This window comes from Psittacula echo (assembly GCF_963264785.1).
Source record: "Psittacula echo genome assembly, chromosome: 9".
Lineage (NCBI taxonomy): Eukaryota > Metazoa > Chordata > Aves > Psittaciformes > Psittacidae > Psittacula > Psittacula echo.
In genome coordinates this window covers 3818301-3831675 of record NC_137745.1, presented here as the reverse complement: position 1 = coordinate 3831675, position 13375 = coordinate 3818301, and positions in this window count along the sequence as shown.

Below are 13375 nucleotides of genomic sequence, written 5' to 3'. Positions count from 1 at the left end.
TCAGACACAATGCTACTTTGATGAATTTATTAAGCCAAGAACTCTATTCATGCTAACAAATTCTTTAGGACATTTCCCTTTGATTAATCCTGTATAAGGCAACTTGTCTTTGACCAAAGCTTTCAGTGCCATACCATGCAAAATAAAGCACTGTTTACAGGCCAATTATCTTCACATCAAGAATTAGAGAATGCATTCTCTAATGAAAGAGTCTTTTACTGCAACACCTTGTTTGGAGTTACAAAGAGATAAGCAAAATTGTTTCACTGCCCTTCACATCTGGGGCAAACAAAAGCCAAGTGTTATGGACATTGCCCAACATTCCCATTTGGAAACAGAAGAGCAACTTCTTGTTCAAGGTCACATATTAAGGATAGTTTTACAAACCAAGTCCAATAGTTGTTCAGAACTAGGCACATCATCCTGCTGTACACATCATAATTCCTAGCAAGTAACAATAGCTATGGGAAAACAGCCTTCTCCTCCAAAAACTATGCTCCTGCCTTATTTAAAACCCATTTACCCACTCTTAAAAGGAATAAATACTTTCAAGTGATGTGTGAGCATATTGACCAATAGTATAACAATCATGCCTCTGTTGATAACAGTATTTAGTATTGTCTCAAGCTTATACACAGAAACTGAAGAGAAAGCAAACTTCTGATTTCTGATGTATAGAAGTATTTATTCTATTTAGAGGAACTTAGATGCTAGTAACTGAGATTAATATTGTAGGTAAATTATTCATAGTAAATTTGAAGTTTCCAAACCTAAGTGATTTTCTAACATAACCCTGAGATGTATCATGCCTGAAAGGGGCCTACAAGGATGCTGGAGAGGGACTCTTCATCAGGGGCTGTAGTGATAGAACAAGGGATGATGGGTTAAAACTGAAACACGGGAAGTTCAGGTTAGATATAAGAAAGAAGTTCATTACTGTGAGAGTGGTGAGGCACTGGAATGGGTTGCCCAGGGAAGTTGTGAATGCTCCATCCCTGGCAGTGTTCAAAGCCAGGTTGGACAGAGCTCTTGGACAGCGCAACATGATCTAGTGAGAGGCATCCCTGCCCATGGCAGCGGGGTTGGAACTGGATGATCTTAAGTTCCCTTCCAATCCAAACCATTCTGTGATTCTATGATATGTATTTCTACTTGTTAAAAAAAAAATGAGGCTTTACAGTTTGGCTTTGTGCTTAGGCTTCTTTCTGGAAAGTTCTAGTGTAGACAAAGGTGTCTATCTCTATAAGCTGGATATGATATCAAGATGAATTACCAGAAAGCCTTCTTCAAAGATTTTTTAAAAAAGAAATTAGTGTTACGTGTTAAAAACAAGATTAAAATACAAACAAAAGAATTAAAAATTCACTTTTAATAGAAAAGCTATCTTCATTTTTACATTCTAAGGAAAAAAAAAAAAGAGAAAAAACCAGAGCTTCTGGATTACCCAGCAAGGGACGGATTATTCCCCCCCATAAATTAACATTTTGAAGTTACACTGCAATTTTTAAATTGCATTTAAAAAAATTTAAAATCCACATTAACATTACTTTAAAATAGGGAGCACTTATTTTATTCTTAAAGTACTAAATTAGCTTAAACAAATTCCATTATAATTCAGACGCTTGTTCAGGCAGGGAAAGCAAGGCATACAAGGTAAAGGAAGTCAAATGGAGACAGAATAAGCTGCACTATAACAAATAGAATTTATACTTCTATTACCCAAAGTACTCTACCCTCCCCACTCATAAGTCGTAAGAAGAGTCCAAATAAAGTCTGTTTTAGCATTCACTTATGTTATTCAGCTACTGCAGGCAGTCATAAACTATGGTCCTTGTAAATGCTGTACACAAGCAAAGAATTTAACTGCTAGACCACATTGAAAGCAGTCATGAACACATCAAACTGAGGACTTCTCCTGTATAACTCAAGACTATTAGAGAATTATGCAAAGGCTCGGGGGGGCAGGGAGGAGAGGGGGGAAGGGATGAGGGAAGAGATTTTTCCCAAGTTACACTTATTTATGATGTTCCTTTAAAAGTCCTAAATAAAAAGTTATCTCTACATGTATTTGCAAACATCAGCAACTTTTAAGATGAAGCCTTACAGACAGAAATGAAACCCTTAGCCGATTTGGAATTCTCTTCTCCTAGAGAAAGCAAAATAAGCTCCTTGCTGTCCTGAAACAGGAAGACTTTGTTTTCCTCTCCCATCTGTACAGCTTTCCTAGCTCCCAAACACAGTCACAGGTATTGCTTGCCTAAGGGCTGTCTGGTGCTTATCTGCTGATGGATGCAGTGACATTCAGAGCTTGCCCTCTGCCAGGCCATAGAACTGACTCAGCCTAGCTTGCCTTTAGGCAACTCCAGGAGCCAGTCTGCAAAGGAGATGTGGGATCACAGGGGAGGAAGGCATGAGAATGAGCAAGTCACAAAACATTCTTCCTTCAATAAGTGGAGCACTGTTAATCCAGTTCTCGTCCATCATCAAATTATATCTCTGGTTAATACTGAATTTAGGATTGCCTCAACACATAAGAAGGAAAAGCAGATTATATATGTTATACCATATGTAAGTATCCAACTGGACACTAACAAATGCTAAAACCATTGTCTTCTCTCAGGTTTTGAAAGGTTAACCATACATTCTATTTCTCATCCTGGACGTATTGTATTGCTAAAGTAGTTCATACAGCTTTCAACACAAACTATAATTTTGTCAACTGTGTGTGGTGCTGCAGCATTTATATTAAACTTTAGAAATGGCACTGACACAAGCCCAGCATGTACAGATGCCTGTGTTTTCACTTCTATTTGAAGTTCTGGCTTGCGCTCTTTTTTACAGAGCCCTTCCAACCCTTTGCCTTTTGGCTTCATCAGGTTCACTCCATTGTAGAACAATAAAGATGCACATGAGAGAGACTGAGATTTTCCTTGCGTGTTTTGTTGAATGAAACTAGCAGATATACAACTTTGTTCACCAGAAAAGCCTACTACTCATAAGTACTCTGAGTTCATCTTACAACAAGGAGTAGTAAAAAAAAACCCCAAACCAACCCACAACCAACCAACCAGTCTTCTTTAAATTCTCTACAAAAAGCCTCTTGCCAACAGCCCTCTATTTGAATATCTGGTTCATGCTGTAACCTCGTGAAGTCAGACACACTGCTTCTGTAACCTCAGCTGCTTGGCACACTCATCAGTGAGGTCGGGCAAGCTTTGGGATTCCAGAAACTTTTGCCAAGAAACAAGCAAGGGCACCTCAACAAAAGGCATTCTAACCCCAAACAGGAACTATGTCCTCTTCCTGCTTATGTAGAGCTGTCTCAGAACCCCTATTCTTCATATCCATCCATTCACTTTTTTTTTTTCAAACTTACCTCTTGCTTTTAACTTGTTTGTTTTTAAGGATTCAGTATAATCTATACAACATGGAAGCTCTTCCAGACTGCATATGTTGCTATAGGAACAGATGATTTCACTTACACAGCTCTCCAGTGGTCAAATTGAGTAAATGAAGAAAACAACTGCAAAACCGAACTGATTACTCTTTTCAAGTTCATTTTGAGCATACCAAATTAAGAGAAATGAATCAGCAAGATGTGGCAACTGAAGGCAAAAATCAGATCTGAAGACAACTTCAATGGGCATCTTCAATAGTATCTTTAAATAAGCTTGATATTGAAATCTGACTGCTACTCAGCTTATTATTTCTGAAATTATTTCTTACTAGAAAATAATCTTACAGGACAAGACTGTATTTTGCACTTCTTGAAGAAAACATCGCAGTATTTCAGTGACATTAGGCAATACGCATGACAAGAAATAGCCTGTTCTCATGTCAGTCAGGCTAGGTAAAGTGAAGTGAATGCATATATGTCAGGCAGGCAGTGACGACCTGCAGTGGAGCACAGCAGCACAAACCCCCTGGTTGTCTCCTAGTGAACTCCAGGCCATGGAGCTGCCGCCTTCACATGGGTTACACATACCAATGAAGAATATGTTCTTAGGCAGTAAAGTCATAAGGAAGTTCCACAATATCCTTTTGAATAAAGGAAATGCTGAGATTTAGAACAACATCAGATTCTGAATTTGAACAGTTTGTTGGGTTGAATTTATTTTTTCAAAGACAAAAGGTAGAACTGTTTGTATAAAGCTAACCTGAGAGAATACACATTTCTCACAACTTTTTAGTGCTCAGGATATTTGATCACCACCAATTTCCTGTTAAAATTAAGTGAGGAAAGGGAACTTCTTTAGGAGAACCATTTTAATTATTAAATCATGTGCTGTAATAAGGGTTATGTAGACTGACTACAAGGAAAAAGGCCAAAAACAGTGTTTCTTCTGAGTATTCTTTGGGTATTCATAATGTGTGATAATGTTCAAATGTAGTAAATACAGTACTGACACTGGGGGAAAATGGGGGGTTGCTGTCATTATCTCATAGCCATAAAATTACAACAATATAGAATTCCACAGAAAACTTCATTATCTACAAGCAAATAATTTGGAATTTTCAGATGCTAGAGGTTATAGACATTATTTCAGGGATAAAAGCCATAAAGTCAGGATTAAAACCCGTAACTGAAAGCCACCCGGAAATAAAATGGCTATATTTTTGTAACATAACACACAATCACCTTATCCACCCCCATATACTTCAAAAGAGTTTGTTATCAATGGTATCTAGAGAATCCTGTGGTAATTTTGGCTAAAAGAACTTTGGATCTGAGAACTTTTTCAGAGTGCAAGTGTTGTTCATATATCACCAGCAGGTTATCAGAAACCTTATGTAAAACAGCTTCCTATGAGCGTTTACCAGCCTGATTCCTGACAGCCACCCAGAGTGAAGGCATGAGAAACCACAGGAATTGTCCACCTGCACTCCATATCTCACCCTTCCAAAAGGGTCCACAGCTGCCAGAAAGAAGAGTGTACTATTTACTTCAGACTAAAGAGAAGATGGAGACGAGTCAGTAGTGGTTTTCATGCACAGAACTGCAGGTGACTGTTTCTTTTGCCTTCCCTATTAGCCGAGTGACTAGTGAGGATGGGGCCAACAGATGGAGTGGTGATGCTTCATCCAAGGGAATGCCAGGCTCACCCCTAAGCACCCTGCATGGAGTTCCTGTGTTGCCTTGTGCAGTGCAGAAGGCCATCAAGGAAGCAACTGGAGCAGCTCAAGAAGAACATGGCCAGAATCTACAGTGCAAGATGTGGGAGGTGAGGCTGGATTTATCAGAGCTTGTACAAAATGGAAATATAAAATGTGGAGAGTTATATTCTTGAGAGGAAACTGAAGTTTGCAATAAGCTAGAGGGATGAAGGGTGGGCAATGGTACACTGAAGGAAGAGGATGAGAAAGGGGGGAAAAAAACACCAAAGGAGGGTACTGAAATAAAACACTGGTAGCCTTATGGAATAAAAATTACCCCCAGAGAGATATGTACGTGAACAATGTTGGACATTTGATTGAAGTAAAGGTGAGCATTCTTCCCTGAGTACATTTTTGACAGGAATTGTGTTTATGTCTGTCTGAATCCAAAATCAGCTTTTGCCACCTGCAGGATAAACAAGACTTGAATAAAAAGGGAATCTGACTGCATTCTCAATTCTAGTTATGCTGCAGATGCTCAAGTTGTTCTGCAGCACTTTGACTAATTCATTTTCATGAATTCAGTATAAGACAAGTATTCTTTCTTACGCATTGTTTTATTATTCTTCATCCTAGAGCTGCATTAAGAATCTGACTCACTCAATGAGCTGATTCTCACATTTTAGTCATTTTCTAGCTGGTTAGATTTTAACTGGGTGTCCACAGAGTACGTCACAGGCAGGAAAAAGTTTGTTTTGCACAACCAGAGGCAGTGTAAATGCTTGAGCTCTCACACTCCTTGGCCGGTCTTCCTATTGCAGGCAGGATAAACTCTTGGCTACACAGAACTGATGGGATGGACCTGCTCAGATGAGACCAAAAGGAGCCATGCTATAGGCCAGCAGAGATTTCCACAATACGTTAAGAGTCTTCTGCTGAAGACAACCTAATACACTTTCCTCTAGCTGTCCTGTGAAAACATTTCTTGGTATTTTGCAGTTCTGTTTTTCCCCTCAGTTCTGCCTGTAAGTGAAAAAAATCATTTGCTTCATGATTCATTTTTGTCTGAGAATCTCTGCACATATCACCATGTAAGAAAAGTACTTGGAGCCAAGCTGCAAAGTATCCTATACTGCCAGTGTGCTTTTAGTATTTGGTTACTGCAGCTACATACTATGTTTTAAACCCAAAAATGAAATCTTTGCAAATCACAGAGGGCTTTAAAATCCAGCCCTAAATAGTCATAAGTATCAGTCTATTGTTAGTAGTAAGGAGAACAGTATTTTTCATTTTTTTTATAGCTCCCAAAGTCAACAGGAACTCTTGACATTGATTCCAGCTCTGGAATGGTGGAGTCCTAAAGAAGTGAGATCTGAGCCAAGTTAATTGCCTTGAATTCTTTACAAACCTGTCTTAAAGTGGGTGAACTGCTCAGTCAATACAGCATCTTGGGAAGCTGTGCATTTTATTCTGAAAACATGAGTTTTAAGTGATGACATTTCAATTCTTTTGGAAGACATCAGAAAAACAGATCTGACAATTAAGCCTCCTACATGGCTGGAGATCAGAAACAGAATGCACAAAGCAGCAGTACAAACTTCTTCTGTGCTTCTGTCAATGATCTGCAGATATGTCCACCTTGAGAAATACATCCCAACATGGCTTATTATCAGATTAATTATTCAGACTGATAGTAAATGTAAAAAAGAACACATTTCATAGGAATGCTTTTTCTGTGGATATATAAGCAAACATCAAGAACTAGTTATGATCTGGACAGGTCTTGCGCAGCCAGGCTTGGTCACCTTCCATGCAAAACGTATTCCAGTCACTGGACAAACAGTAGCAGTGTCAGTTCCCTTTAATGATCCAGTACACATAGGTACAGGATTCTCCCTGTTCTACTTTTTAAGTTCAGGGTACCTGTAAAGATGAAAGATGTCTTTTATTCAGTTACCACAGGAATCATTCTCCTTAGGAATTAAGGCTGTCAAAAAGAGCTACCCTATAGACTTGTTGGCAGCATGCTGAAATAGAAACCTTAACCGAAGCAATTACCCCCTAAGCAGACTGAACTAAGTGAAGTGTACAGACAGGAACCTAGTCCTGACCAAATCTTTAAATCTGCTCTCCAAAATCCAAGAGGAATATCAGAATATCAAATTTGAGCATACATTGGCTACATAATCATACTTGAGGAAAAACAAGCAAGTTAACAGCAACTTCCCATGGGTTGAACTCAAAGTATCAAAGGTTTTGGCCTGTGTATGCATTGAATAATTATGCCATACAACATTAATGAACCTCCCTACAGCTGACTTTGTGGTAAAGAGTTAGCAGATCTGCACATCCTTTCCCAAAGGCTACAGAAACAGCCTTAGTTTCCTGGAACACCCATATACATCTGAATTCTGGCATCAGAGTACAGAGTGACCCTTTCAAGAACTGTCATCACATATGTTTTGAGCTTTTTTTCTGTAAAGAAGCTGACCTGCATCATTAGGAGATGAGACTGTTTCCAACAGGGAAGTCAAATACATGCATTATTCTACTAAGAAACACTTGTTATTCTCACTACAAAGATAAAAGAAACAGCTAGTCCAGAAACCAGCTGAATTTTAACTGTGTTTTAAGACATCGCTAATTAGAACCAAAGAAAAGCACTAAAAATACCCAGACATAAGCCTGACATCTCCCTGACTCAATGTGGGAACCTTCTGCGCCAAGTTAGGAGCAGTGACTAACACAACCACTTTCAGCGCCTGTTTTTCCATGAACAATGTCATGTACAAAACCTATTTCTTCCCTAAATAAGATGGATAACTAAGACCAGTGGATTTTTCCCTGCCCCCTCCTGAAAACAAAGGATTGCTGGGTCATTCAGGAATTCAATGGACAGAGCAAACATACAAAACTTCATGTATCGAGAAAGCAGTAGATTTAAGTTGCTGGGAAAACAACTTTTCTGAGCTGTATTCCAGGTCCATCAACTGTAAGTGATTTTTTCTTCTTAAACAAAAGCTTTCTCGTATTTCTAGGCTTCTGGTCATACTTTGTGGTTTAGCTCTGACAAAACACCAAATGAAAAAAGCAATAGCTTGAGAAGAAATACAGAAAATGCAGAAAGAATTGAACTTTTTGCTCTGTGCGCCATTGTCATGGTTTAAGCCCAGGCCGTAAATCAGAACCACGAAGTCCACTTCCCCCCCCACCTTTCTTCCCTCCGCTTCTGGAGGGACGGGGAGGAGAATCAAAAGAATGCAACTCCCATGGGTTGAGATAAGAACAGTTTAATAACTAAGGTATAACACAAACCACTACTGCTACCACCAATAATAATAATGATAAAGGAAATAACAAGGAAGAGAATACAATTGCTCACCAACCGGTTCCTCAACCCCACCCCGCAGTGATCCAGCCCTTCCGGGAGCTCTCAGTTCTACCTCCTGGGCATGACGTGCTGTGGTATGGAATACCTCTTTGGCTAGTTTGGGTCAGGTGTCCTGTCCCTGCTTCCTCCCAGCTTCTCCTCCTCCCTGGCAGAGCATGAGACTCACAAAGTCCTTGGTCAGTCTAAACATCGGTGTTATCAGCTTTGTTCCCAGGCCGAAAGTCAAAAACACAGTGCTGCAACAGCTACTAAGAAGCAGAAAAAATGACTGCTACTGCTGAACCCAGGACAGCCATACAACACTTCAGTATTCACTGTTACTTCAGGTTAAACTGAAATATGATGTTATCACTTAGGAAGTTTTACTGGACACAGGATTCATATGCCTGTATTATTCAATTAGTCTTCAGTTTTCTCTAGCTCTACGACTACTTACACCCACAGACAATTGCTAAAAATCTCCATTTAGAGAAAATTCTGGAGGAATTAAAACACAAGCAAACCATCCCTTTTCATTTCTGACAAAGTGAGATTCGGTAGAATAGGCTATGACCCCATTTTTCCAATTTTTATTAACACACAAAAGGGAATCAAGCCAATTTTCAGACACTCAAATATGTAGTTAGAACAAAGATAAATTAGAAAGAATTAATTACATGTTACTGGGCAAAACTAAAGCAAAGCAAGGTACCAGCCCAGCAGGGAAAGGTGCCTAAATCTTGTGAAAAAAAATTGCTTCCAAATCTGTTACTTGTTTAAGCTGACAAGAGTGGGTTTAGAAAAGAACTGAACAAGAATGGATAATATAAAGTGTATGTAAGACAAAAATCCAGGTAATACAGTGTATGCGTTTTAAAAGTTATCACTTTAATAACCGTGTATGTAAGTAAACATTAGTTATGTTACAGAAAAAGCATTTTATGTGCACTTGAACAGACCAAGGTGATGTGCCTACTGATCCTTCAGTTTTCAAAGTTCTGATTCTCTGATGGTTTCTTACTAATCCTAAACATCAGGACAGTAGAGCATCATGCAAATGGTGCTCAAACTCAAGTTCCAACTTCAAATGCTTTAGCTTTAGAGTTAAGAAAAACTTGCAAAACCACTTCAAGTGCCTTTAAAAATCTTTTATTTGGTTTTGAAATTCATTGCTTATCCACAGTTTGCTTCTTTCCACTGGATTTCCCCGTGTAGTTCTCAGCCTTTGGGAACACAGGATTTTTGCAAAATAAACAAGTGTTCGAGAACTAGAAGTAAGGAAAACTTCCCTGACTGTTCATCTTTCTGTACCTCCATCTCTACAGCAAAGCCACAGGGCAGTTTGCAAGGCCAGGGCACAATAAGCTCATCTGGATTTTTGCAGCAGTTTTGAACCTTTAAGCAAAGAGAAACACCTTTTTAACAGGAATTAAAACTCAACTGCTTCTCTTTTCTATTTATCCAATCATGACGGCACTGAAGTCTGAAGCAGCTTGAAGAACATAGTGTCTGAAAGATCTGCTAACTACAGGAGAGACCAGAAGAAAGATATTCACTACAGAAGAGATCTAGCTTATAACTGCTGCTCTGCAAAGTAGTTCAAACCCTCTGAGATTCCACTGAATAAGGAAAACAAAGCCTTATGGAATAAGATGCAGAATAAGAGAGTAAATATAACCACTACTCAGGCTGAACTGCCTTTGTGGACTGCAGACCTTTCAGACAGATCTACCTAGCCACTTCAAGAAACAGCATTTATGGTGAAAGCAATGAAACATTAACCCTACAGAACTGAGTAGCTACACGAAAATGCCCTTTGAATATATTTCATTTCCACTACAGATATCAAAGGCCATGCGAAATGCACAGAAGTATGGTAATTTCTAAAATTATATCCAAAACATCAAGAAATACATTCTCAGGTTTTGGCATTATTGCCATGGCATTATCAACTGTAGTCAATATGAAAAACCCCAGTTCTCACAGAATATTAATTCCATCAATTGTATCTCCTACTATAATCAATTCCAAATACATCAGTTTAGGTAATGGAAGAAGAGCCAGGATCCAATTATAACAATGGAACACAATTGAATATTTTCATAAACAAGGAACTAGAATGACAGTTGCCCTTTCATCTATGGAATGAGATTGTTTATAACAACATTGAGCCTCCACTTGGACTAGAGCCTAGAAAGGATAAAGAACATAAACTAAGACTTTTTGAGGGGGAAAAAAAAATATCCTCCTGATTAAGATCAAGCTTTTTATGAAAATGAAATAAGTTGTCTTCAAATGACATTTTGAGGACATGGTCATTAACTGTGTGTCAGTCATCTTCTAGGTCAGCACTCCTCTTTACCCCATTTTGCAGTCCTGTCACCTGGCTCTCCACCCTCTCTTGCTTCAGGACATAAAGGGCCTTACCTTTCTCAGCCAGGTAAAGGGAAGCAGCAGTACAAACTACTTGTTTAGTTGCAAAAATGCAAACAGCATTGCAGGAGAAACTCTGTGCTTTCACACAGCCCACACAAGCATTAGCTTAAAATATCACTGCAATGTATTTTTCAGTGTCACTTGCTGTTTATTCTGCTTAATGATCCTTTTTTTCCCTGTGTGTGTGCACAGAATTTCAATACTGCTTTAGAAATAGATGATGATGAGAATATGCAGTTTAGTGGCTAGAGTTATTAGGCTAATAAACAATGTCCTGTTCTGAATCTATAACTGCCTTGCTTAGGAACAGATATAAAGATATTAGTAATAATTTAGGCAGATAAACACACTTGAATTAAAGCTGTTGTACAATAACATTCCTCCAACACACAAATACAAGCAGACTACAAGATCTCACTCACTTTCACAAACTACTTTGTAATGAAATGCTGCTAAGCTATAGTTAACAAAAATCAAATGACATACATCAAGTGAAATACACAGAAATGCTAAAGAACCTCTCCAGAATACATGGCGAGCACGCAGAGCCTCAAATCATCACACCCTTAGCTTAACGCATTTCACACAACTTACTACTATCTACAGAGAGCACAGGAAAAAAACCTCAGTCCTTAATAAATGATATGGTTAATCAGGCAATTACAGTTATAAATACTTGAAAAATGGAATTAAAATTAAGGGCAATAGAGACCCATCCTATTACAGTCATTGATATTGAAACCATTATGACCACCAAAATTATTTGTTTCTGAAGTTATCTTCAGGTGGTATTTCATCATTTGCTTCACTACTTTCAATGAACCAAGCCATTAGCGAGCCAGCACCTGGTATTGCTGGAGGTTAATCGTGGAATGGTTTGAGCTGGAAGGGACCTTAAAGCTCACCCAGTTTCAACCCCTGCCACAGGCAAGGACACCTTCCACTAGAGCAGGTTGCTCCAAGCCCCTGTGTCCAACCTGGCCTTGAACACTGCCAGGGATGGGGCAGCCACAGCTTCTCTGGGCACCCTGTGCCAGCGCCTCAGCACCCTCACAGGGAAGAGCTTCTGCCTAAGAGCTCATCTCAGTCTCCCCTCTGGCAGGTTAAAGCCATTCCCCTTGGCCTGTCCCTACAGGCCCTTGTCCAAAGCCCCTTTCCAGGTTTCTTGTAGCCCTTTTAGGCACTGGAGCTGCTCCAAGGTCTCCCTGGAGCCTTCCCCAGGCAGAATCAGTCCACCTCTCTCAGCCTGTCTCCAGAGCAGAAGTGTTCTGGCCTTCAGAGCATTTTCATGGCCTCCTCTGGACTTGCTGCAACAGCTCCATGTCCTTCTTATGTTTGGGGCCACTGGGAATACAGCTAGAGTTCTGTTATTTTTCCAGAGCCAGGGTTGTTAATCATTCAGGAGCACAGAGCTGAAATAGAATGCATTGAACTGGGGATAACTCGACCCTTATTTTTTCCATCTTACAAAGGCACAAGCGAGCACCCTAAGTTGTTGCCACTTGATGTCTCCAGAGAGGGGAAAAAAAAAAGTGTGGCTTTGTTTTATCACTCCTATACAAACAGAAAATGAGGTGCAACTTCCCTAAAAGCTTTCAGGTGGGATAGTAGTTTAAAGCATGCAGTAAGCGTGACAGTGCTAACGATCACTTCTGTGAAACAGTGGCCTCTGGCTCCCACAGGATCCCCGTGCCAGTGCATGATACTTGGCTTCATCCAGAGGTCAGTTCTCCCTAGCTGAGAAGTTTCTGGAGACAAAATCACTTCGTGGCCTGGGGCAAAGCAGCCTGCAGTACACCACCTGCAGGAACACATCACGATTTTTGTCTCACAATGTTTCACTGCATCCCACAGAATGATTCCTGTTGCCATGTAAAAATATGTTCTCTCGCACATTGCAAATCTGTCACAAAAATCCCTTCCTGACTAGAACAAGCAAGCAAATAGAACCAAGGTGAGAAGCAAAGCCACAAGGTTCAGTATTTAACCAACTTCTATGCTCATTTTTATTTCTATTAGCTTGACTGCTATTGTTGCCTAGTGAATAGCCATGCTCTTTTTGATTGTAACTGTTGCCTGGTAATAATCTCTCAGCAAGAAAAGGGAAAGCCTTTGTGTGGTGATGACTGAGCTGGGTTCAGCAACAGGTCTGGAGGAGACACCTAGAAATATCTAGCTATTTCTCTGTTCTTGTTGGAAAATAATCTCTTGGATACAGATGACATGTTTGTAAATAAGCTTAGAGGGTGGGGAAGGGGGACTAGCTCCACTAACAGACTGTAACACACATTCCCTAAGCACTTCCAAGTAGCTTCACACCTCAGTCTGTTCAAAACTAAGCAATAAGGTTGGTGTGTGTCATGTCGTTGTGTCATGTGTCGTTCCCCTCCCCCTTGGTTTGCTTAAAAATCAGTGTTTTCGGTCAGAATCCAGAGGAGGGTTTCCAGGAGGTAATTCGGGTCCCATACAGAAACA